The sequence below is a fragment of the Chelonoidis abingdonii genome, chromosome 24, assembly GCF_003597395.2.
Source record: "Chelonoidis abingdonii isolate Lonesome George chromosome 24, CheloAbing_2.0, whole genome shotgun sequence".
NCBI classification, from domain to species: domain Eukaryota; kingdom Metazoa; phylum Chordata; order Testudines; family Testudinidae; genus Chelonoidis; species Chelonoidis abingdonii.
In genome coordinates, this window is record NC_133792.1 from 15,661,693 (window position 1) to 15,670,985 (window position 9,293).

The window sequence follows — 9,293 nt, forward strand, 5'->3', positions numbered from 1 at the left end:
ATATACGCCATTATATGCCAGCAATGCCCCTCTGCTATGTACATCGGCCAAACTGGACAGTCTCTACGGAAACGGATAAGTGGACACAAATCAGATATTAGGAATGGCAATATACAAAAACCTGTAGAACAGTTCAGCCTCCCTGGCCACACTATATATTTGCGCATACACACACACACCTGCCCCTGGAAATTTCCACTACATGCATCTGATGAAGTGGGTATTCACCCATGAAAGCTCATGCTCCAAAATGTCTGTTAGTCTGTAAGGTGCCACAGGATTCTTTGCTGCTTTTACAGATCCAAACTAACACGGTTACCCCTCTGATACTTGACACCTTCCTTCTCTAGCAAAGTCACAGGCTCCCAATCTCCTCCCTCTCTCCCCCTCCTGCTCCTCTCACATACTCAAGTAGGTGTCAGAAGGCTCCAACCTATGATCCACTTACAGATATGCCCTTGAACCAGAGTTCGACAATACTGTGTTTTATAACTGGCTTCAGCTGAATTAATAGGCTCCCAGGAGAGTGTCACTAAGGTCTGAATCCCTGGGGAGGAGGGCTCTGACACTTTCTTCCAGATGCAGCTTCCTAAATTGCAGGTACCAGGGGGAGTTCACCCATGGCAAATACTCTGAATTCATGTCTTTGTGGAAGCTAGTACTTAAACAGGTGGCCAAAGAGGCAGGAGGAAAGCACCAGCTGGAGGAGTGTGTGTGAGAGAAGAGTATTGGATGGGAGGAGATGTCTTATTGCCCCACTTCACTACTAAAAGCAACCTGGTATGGTTCAGCTTTAAGGTAACTCTTAAACATCGGTTAAGCCTGCGATCACACTGCAGGCACCACCAGTGGCAGCAGGGATAGTCCAACGTTGAGGGGACCTTTCTAGGTCAGGTCATGAAATATGGAGCTGGTGAATTTTGCTGTTGAGATGAAGGAGGCTTTGATTTCACCCCTAGTGTTCCAGATTTGAGCCACCACACCACATTCTAATTCTAAATATCACAAAGATCCTTCAATCGGGAGGGCTGAGTCTCTCTCAGTTAAGGCCACTGTTGAGTGACATACTAGTCCAGATCCCAGGGGAAGGGCGAGTAACAAAGTCAGCTGGGAAAAGTAGCTTATTGCTGCTGCCTGTTCCTGTTTTCCAGTTCACATGCCATCTCCTCTAAAGCTCCATTTCACTTGGGGGATCCCTGAATCCAGGCATCTGGTGCTCTAGCTGCACAGCCTGTGCTAAACCATGGGGAGCTCAGATGCTACAGCAATGAGTGTAGTATAAGAACCTAGACAGATGAAGCTTCAGTGCATGTGAACAGGCAAGTGAGGGGTGTCCACATGGATGAGATTCCCTCCATCTCAGACTTTTGCCATTCACATGTAGTAGAAGAAACCAGCTGCTTTCAGGAGCTGGTGCTCTGCCCTACTTCGTTTTTCTCAGCCCTTGCGAAATTATTTTATCCTAAACAAGGCAGCTGGAGAGAGTCAACCAGTATGTCAGGGAGGGCAGTGCCAGGGAGACAGGAGAGGAATACTGAGTTAGAGCCTTAAGTAATAATTTTTGTTCTGCTCTTGTAGCTGTAGGGCCAGGTTTTCAAGTGCTCAGCACTCAATGGGTCTCTTGAAAATCTGTCCCTGAGTGTGGATGCTGGAGCAGCTCTGAAAACTTGTCCCAGGGTATCGTCATGGACTCAGATTTGGATACTAAATAGTATTCGCAGCAATGTGGGAAAAGATTGGGAGCTTGTTCTGGGTGCGCTCAGGCCCTGTGCACGGTTTTATTTGGAGTTTTGTTTTTTGATTTTAGTTCTCAAGGAGATAAGGGATCAATAAGCCTCCTGGAGCCAGGCCTAGCAAATTCCATAGAGACATGGTGTAAACTTCCACAAACAGGTCAGTCAGTGTGTCTCAGGTCAGTGGGCCCCCTGTTTTTCTCATACCAGATCCTAGTCACCTTTAGGTTAACCTCTTATTCCGGTCCTAGACCTCTACCAACACACTTCATTACTGACAGTATTCTATCCCGCCGGCCATTCCAGTCCTGGGTCACTTCCAATATCAGCCCCTCCAGCTCCTTTCTAATCATGAGCAAAGGTCAATTTGCATTTGGGTTCCCAGAAGGCTGATTAAACCTCTGCACCATTCAGGCTATGGCTGTATAATGCCTCCTGTTTGAAGCTACTGCCCCATGCCTTCTGCTGGCATTACATGGCTGGTGTCTGAGAAATGATACACGCATCCATCCATGCTTGGTGCCAGCGTTGGGTCTGTTCTTTTTTCCTGAGCTCCAAGTGGTTCCTGAATGAAAACTAAAGCCCTTCAGCAAAGAGGAATCTTTTGATCAGGCAGCTCTGCTAATTGCTAAAGCTAAATAACAAGGCTACTTACAACTACATTCCTCTACCGGCAGAGTCTGAGCAAGAGGGGGGATGCTAGGAAAGGGTTGGAGGGGGGGTGAACCACCTACCTTCCTTGGTTATACCTACCACGTGCACATCAATTCTAGCTGCAGACCCAGAACCACAGAGCAGTGTTGCATGGATTTAACATAGGCCACGTCTCAAAAGACAGTTCCTCTTGTTGCGGGCTCCACTGCTTAACAAGGACCACAGTGGTATGCACCCTTCAATGGTAAATCAGAGATGGCTGCTGGGCTTCCAGTACTGACAGCCATGGCTGGACGGAAATGCACTTTAATTGGCTACAGAGCTCGGGGTGAATGGTCATTGGAAATGGACCCTTTGACCTTCACTCTCAAATTTATAACCTCAGCCACGTGATATTGGGATCCAGCATCAGCACTGCTCCAGCTGGTGTTGCACTGTCCGGGGGTGGGGGGAAGTGAACTGCTGTGGTTAACTCAGCAGCTAGTGCTGCCTTCCCTCCCACTCCCCGTACTATGGCTGCAAGTTGGACACAAGGCCTTCACTGGTACTCGTACGCTAGTAGCCCTCAAATGACGTTGCGGTGATGCAAGGGTTTGGGTTGTTGATTTGTAAGGCCCAGAGGCCAAGGAGACACTTTATTCAGCACTTCCCCTTAGCTTTCATGCATCTTGCCCTTGTCATTGCTCCCAGTGTTGGATACAAGAAAATACTGTCCTGCATGAGGCCTGGGCAGGGTTTTCATGGTGGGATAGAGGTCAAGTGGAGCCGTCGGGCTGGAAGGGGGAGGCAGCAGCAGCTTAGAATTTATAGACAAAACTGTGATTCAGCAGCAAAAAGACCCCTCTTCCTCCTACCACCACCGGTGGCAGAAGCAGTGGAGCTTGGTCAGAGGCATGTTTAACCTCCCGGGGGGATGCTAATCTCTAGCCCATGCGCGTGTATGTTCAGCATTTTTGTGGGGGAGCGTGAGAGGATGGGGGACCTTGGGGAAGCTCTTGTGGAGACTGTCCTATAAATGTCTCCCTTGGTATCACAGGGTTATTGATGCCTTCCTGGCTGACTCGCTCCCATGGTGAATGAGGAGGGGAAGGGCACCAGCAGACCTCTCTAGCCTAGCCACAGGGATCCTGCCCCAGGACTCCCCGCTCCTGGGAGAGGCTTTTCTGTCAGTCTCAGCTAGAGCTAGAGCTGTCTCCTTTTTAATTAAAGCAAACTGTCAGCTCCAACACCGAGGACTTGAGATGACTACGCTATCCTGGCTGGAGAGGGAACAACTGTGACCTCACGAGGAGGAGAGAAGATGAGGATGCTGGATTAGCGTGATAGTGTTGTCCTAAGGCAAATCCAGCCAGACCTCATTCTCTGGTTTTATTTGCAGGTGGGGGGAGGTTTGGACTTCCAAGTATTTTGGCTGTAAATGAGCCTGAAACCTCCAAAATCAAAGAATAAACCCTGGGTTGATTTTTGTGGGGAGGGGCATGAATTACCCCAAAACTATAAATTGCTTGAGGTTCAGATCTGACAGAATTCAGACTGTGCCATAATCTAAGACCTGAGGAGAGGTGTTTGGGGGTCAGGTTGGTTGGTTTGTGTTTTTTAGTATTGTTGCAGGAAGCCAAAGGGCTCCAGTTTTTACTTTCCCATGCTAAAACTTGGTGCGTCACCTTTATAATAGAGCCAGTTTTTTTTTTTTATGGGGGAGTCGGGTGGAAAAATTAGAACAGTTATCATGCCACTTTTTTTTAGTTAAGTGCACAGAACACACAGCACTCCAAATTAAAGATGTTTCTGGATTCTGCAAACCATCTCTGAACTTTACGGAAAAGCATTTGTTTTAAAACGTAACATTAGAAAGTAAAAGCAACGTCTGCAGCTGCTGCACGTCAGAGGTCACCAGGGCAGAAGACAAAGCCCAGCCTGTGACAGCAGATGAAAGGTTACTGAAAATTGGTTCTGAGCAGCGCCATAGAGATAAATAGGAGACTTCCGCTAACAACTGAAAAGTAATAAAATCTGAGGCATTATTCTTCTTAAAAGAGGCCATGAAATTACGAACCAAAGTGGTGAAGAACAGAAACTAGGCTCACCGGCTTCAACGCCCCCTGTCCCCATGGGCTGCGGGAAGGGGAAGTGTCACTGTTCTTAGAGTGGAGGCACTGCACAGTTTATGGTGCAGGTGTCTGGCCACATGGCCAATCCCCATGCTGTCTTCTGTAACCAGTGTCTGGACTGCAATTCTACTTTCCCTGGCAGCATGTCTGGCCTCGTGAACAAGAGTAAGAGCTGCTCTGGCCTGGAGCACTGTTGTTGCTGGTGACCTCGCAGGGAAATAAGTGTTTGGTGAGAGCTGGAACCTATGAGTTGGATGAGGCTGCTACACATTCCTCCAGCACCAGCCAGGGCTCTAAAATGCTTGAGGGACCTGCTGACTCCTGACATCAATTGCTAAAGGTGACCCTGCAGTCTTTGTAAATAACACGTCCAGCCTTGCGATCATCATTCCTTTTCATTCCTCTGACTTGCATTTTCATTTAGCCCAGGGATGGGGGAGTCCTGGCATAGAGCTTTGCCTCCCTTTTCACATGGCTTCTAGTCTCACACCCCTACCACCTGACCCCCTGACTACTTCTATAACCAGAGGATCCTGTCTGATCTTGGTGGGCTGTGATGGATTTTTTTATTTATTTATTTTTTGAAAAGTTTTCTGCTGGACTTCTCAACCTTGGCAATGAAAAAAGAGGGTTGGGCTTTTTTTTTTTTTTTTTAAGATGTCAGGGGGATTTAGGGGTTCAGCAATGAATGCTACAGCTGCCTCTGCTGCTCTTTTTCCCCAGTTCTCCTAGGGAAATATCTGGACTTTTACACATACAGCAAGTGACTAGAGCCTTTCACCTCCTTAAGTTTGTAGCCCAAAGCAGCTGTGAATAGACTGGTATCTTCCCCCCCGCCAACCCATGCCCCAAAAAAAAAAAACCTGGGACATCTAAATTTAACCACTTATCAACATGGAAGGCTGGAGAGTTTCCACTGTGGAAATGAATTCCACTTGGAACCTGTCTTCTCTTCTGTTCACAGTCTCCATCCCTGCAAATTCCTGTGACTAAGCCACAGCCTGCAAAATACTTTATCCCCCATCTCCTCCCCAGCTGCATACTCATGCGTCTGCACATTCATGTTATGCTTTTACCTACATGCTTGTTCAATGTCATGATACTCACGGTCAGTCATGGGTACATGTCCATACAGCCAGTAGCTTCCTGTTCACAAATACATGATGCATACCTTGCACACGGCCTTGTAATAGTGAGAGAGATGCTTTGGCCCTCAAATGGTTGGCTGCAGTGTAGAGTACAAAGGTGCTTGCTATGCTGATGGCTAAAGGAGACCAGGGAGAGAAGCAGGATGTTTGAGGATAGAGGGTTTAGAACTGAAGGCCTGGTCTCTTTGTCCTGGTGCCACATGTGTCTGCTGCCATAAGAACATAAGAACGGCCATACTGGGTCAGACCAAAGGTCCATCCAGCCCAGTATCCTGTCTGCTGACAGTGACCAATGCCAGGTGTCCCAGAGGGAGTGAACCTAACAAGTAATGATCAAGTGATCTCTCTCCTGCCATCCATCTCCACCCTCTGACAAACAGAGACTAGGGACACCGTTCCTTACCCATCCTGGCTAATAGCCATTCATGGACTTAACCTCCAGGAATTTATCAAGTTCTCTTTTTTAAACCCTGTTATAGTCCTAGCCTTCACAACTTCCTCAGGCAAGGAGTTCCACAGGTTGACTGTGCGCTGTGTGAAGAACGTCCTTTTATTTGTTTTAAACCTGCTGCCCGTTAATTTCATTTGGTGGCCCCTAGTTCTTAGATTATGGGAACAAGTAAATAACTTTTCCTTATTCACTTTCTCCGCACCACTCATGATTTTATAGACGTCTATCATATCGGCCCCTTAGTCTCTTTTCCAAGCTTGAAAAGTCCTAGCCTCTCAATTCTCCTTCATATGAGACCATCCAAACCCTAATCATTTTACTTGCCCTTCTCTGAACTTTTCTAATGCTAGTACCTCTTTTTTGAGATGAGAGAACCACATGTATGCAGTATGCAGATTGGACGTACCATGGATTTATAAGGCGGCAATAACATATTACTCAGTCTTATACTCTATCCCCTTCTAATGCATCCTAACATCCTGTTGGCTTTTTTTGACCGCCTCTGCGACTGTGCGGACATCTAGGAACTATCCACGATGACTCCAAGACTCTTTTCTGATTGTTGTAGCTAGAATTAGCGCCCTCATATTGTATGTATAGTTGGTAATTTTTTGCCAATGCTGCATTACTTTACATTTATCCACATTAATATTAATTTGCAATTTGTACCCAATCACTTAGTTTTGCTGAGATTTGTTTCAAGTTCTTCAGTCGCTTTTGTCTTAACTATCTTGAAGCAGTTTAGGTTATCATGGGCAAATTTGCCCACCTTCATGTTTACACGCCTTTTCTCCAGAGTCATATTATGAATAAGTTGAATAGAATTATCCTAGACTGATCCTTGGGGAAGCTCCACTAGTTACCCCTGCCATTCTGAAAAATTTACCATCTATTCCTACCATTCCCGTCTCTTTAACCAGTCTCGATGCCATGAAAGATCTTCCTCTTATCTCCCCCATGACAACTTAATTTAGCTAAAGAACTTTGCATCAAGCTTCTGGAAATCTAAGATTACAACTATGTCATGGATCCCCGTGACCCACATGTTCTTGACCCCTTTCAAAGAACTCTAATAGATAGAAGGCATGATTGCCTTTGCAGAAACCATGTTGACTTTTGCCCAACAACTTGATGTTCTATGTGTCTGACAATTTATTCTTTACTATTGGCTTCAGCTATTGCCCGGTACTGACATTAGACTTACTGGTCTGTTAAATTGGGATCACCTCCAAGAGCCCTTTAAAATATTGGCACTAATTAGCTATCATTGGGTACAGACAACTGATTTAAAGGACTGTACAAGCCAGTTAGTTAAAGTTCCACAATTCACATTGTGATGTTTCAGAACTCTTGGTGAATCCAATCTGTCCGGTGAGTTGTTACTGGCTAAGTTATCAAGCATTCCAAAACCTCCTCTACTGACCTTCAATCTGTGACAGTTCCTCAGATTTGTTTTCACCTACACCAAGGACAAGCTCCAAGTTTGGGAATCCCCTACACGTCTCAGTCCGTTGAAAACTGAAGCAAAGAATTTCAGTTTCAGTTTCTCCGCAATGATTTATCTCTTTAATGCGCGCCTTTTGTATCTCAATCGTCCAGTGCGCCCCTGATGTGCAGCAGGCTTCCTTGCTTCGATGTACTTAAAAAACATTTTTATTACCTTTTGAGGATTTTGGCTAGCTGTTCTTCAATCCTTTTTTGGCTTTTCTTATTACACTTAATGTGGCAGTGTTTATGCTCCTTTCTATTTACCTCACTAGGATTTGACTTCCACTTTTTAAAAGATACCTTTTTATCTCTCACTGCTTCTTTTACATGGTGGTTAAGCCATGGTGGCTCTTTTTTTTTTTTAGGTCTTTTACTGTGTGTTTTAATTTGGGGTATACATTTAAGTTGGGCCTCTATTATGGTATCTTTGAAAAGTGTCCATGCAGCTTGCAGCAATTTCACTCTAGTCACTGTACCTTTTAATTTCTGTTTAAATAACCTCCTCATTTTTGCATAGTTCCCCTTTCTGAAATTAAATGCCATGACGTTGGGCTGTTGAGGTGTTCTTCCCACCCCTGGAATGTTAAATGTTATATTATGGTCACTATTTCCAAGCGGTCCTGTTATAGTTACCTCTTGGACCAGATCCTGCGCTCCACTCAGGACTAAATGGAGACTTGTCTCTCCCATTGTGGGTTCCTGTACCAGCTGCTCCAAGAAGCAGTCATTTAAAATATCAAGAAATTTTGTCTGAATTTCATCCTGAGGCAACATGTACTCAGTCAATATGGGGATAATTGAAATCTCCCACTATTATTGAGTTCTTTTATTTTGATAGCCTCTCTAATCTCCCTTAGCATTTCATCGTCACTATCCCTGTCCTGGTCAGGTGGTCAATAATAGATCCCTACTGTTATATTCTTATTAGAGCATGGAATTACTATCCATAGGGATTCTATGGAACATGTGGATTCATTTTTACTTCATTTGATTCTACATTTTCTTCCACATATAGGTCTTCCCCCGCATGACCTAGTCTGTCTTTCCGATATATTTTGTACCCTGGAATGAGTGTGTCCTATTGATTGTCCCCACTCCACCAGGTTTCTGTGATGCCTGTTATATCAATATCCTCCTTTAACACAAGGCACTCTAGTTCACCCATCTTATTATTTAGATTTCTAGCATTTGCGTACAAGCACTTTAAAAACTTGTCACTGTTTGTCTGCCCTTTTCTGATGTGTAAGATTCTTAATGTGAACGTTTCTCATCTGATCTGGCCCATACTTTATCCTCTTCCATCCTTTCCTCCTGACTAAAACTTAGAAAATCTCTATCAATAGACTCTCTCCTCTAAGAGAAGTTTCTGTCCAATCCATGTGCTCCTCTGCAGCAACTGACTTTCCCCATCTCTTAGTTTAAAAACTGCTCTGCAACCTTTTTAATGTTAAGTGCCAGCAGTTTGGATCCACTTTGGTTTAGGTGGAGCCCATCCTTCCTATACAGGCTCCCCCATCCCAAAAGTTTCCCCAGTTCCTAATAAATCTAAACCCCTCCTCCCTAAACCATTGTCTCATCCATGCATTGAGACTCTGAAGCTCTGCCTCCTACCTGGTCCTGTGTGTGGAACTGGAAGCATTTCTGAGAATGCCACCATAGAGGTCCTGGATTTCAGTCTCTTTCCTAGCAGCCTAAATTTGCCCTCCAG

General features: G+C 45.2%; 1 protein-coding gene across 4 annotated transcripts in view; it reads left to right on the forward strand.

Moving 5' to 3' along the window:
• The window catches only part of PLPP7 (phospholipid phosphatase 7 (inactive)), a 60,252-nt gene that overhangs the window by 4,410 nt on the left and 46,549 nt on the right, over positions 1-9,293 (forward strand). Inside the window, exons 2-4 of one of the 4 annotated variants that reach the window (XM_075060666.1) lie at positions 1,808-1,893; positions 2,507-2,631; positions 4,641-4,838. The exons of 1 other annotated variant lie outside the window; for it this stretch is intronic. The gene's annotated coding sequence lies outside the window, so the exon portion shown is untranslated. The remainder of the gene's footprint in view (positions 1-1,807; positions 1,894-2,506; positions 2,632-4,640; positions 4,839-9,293) is intronic. 2 more of the 4 variants (XM_075060667.1, XM_075060668.1) reach the window with 2 other exon arrangements.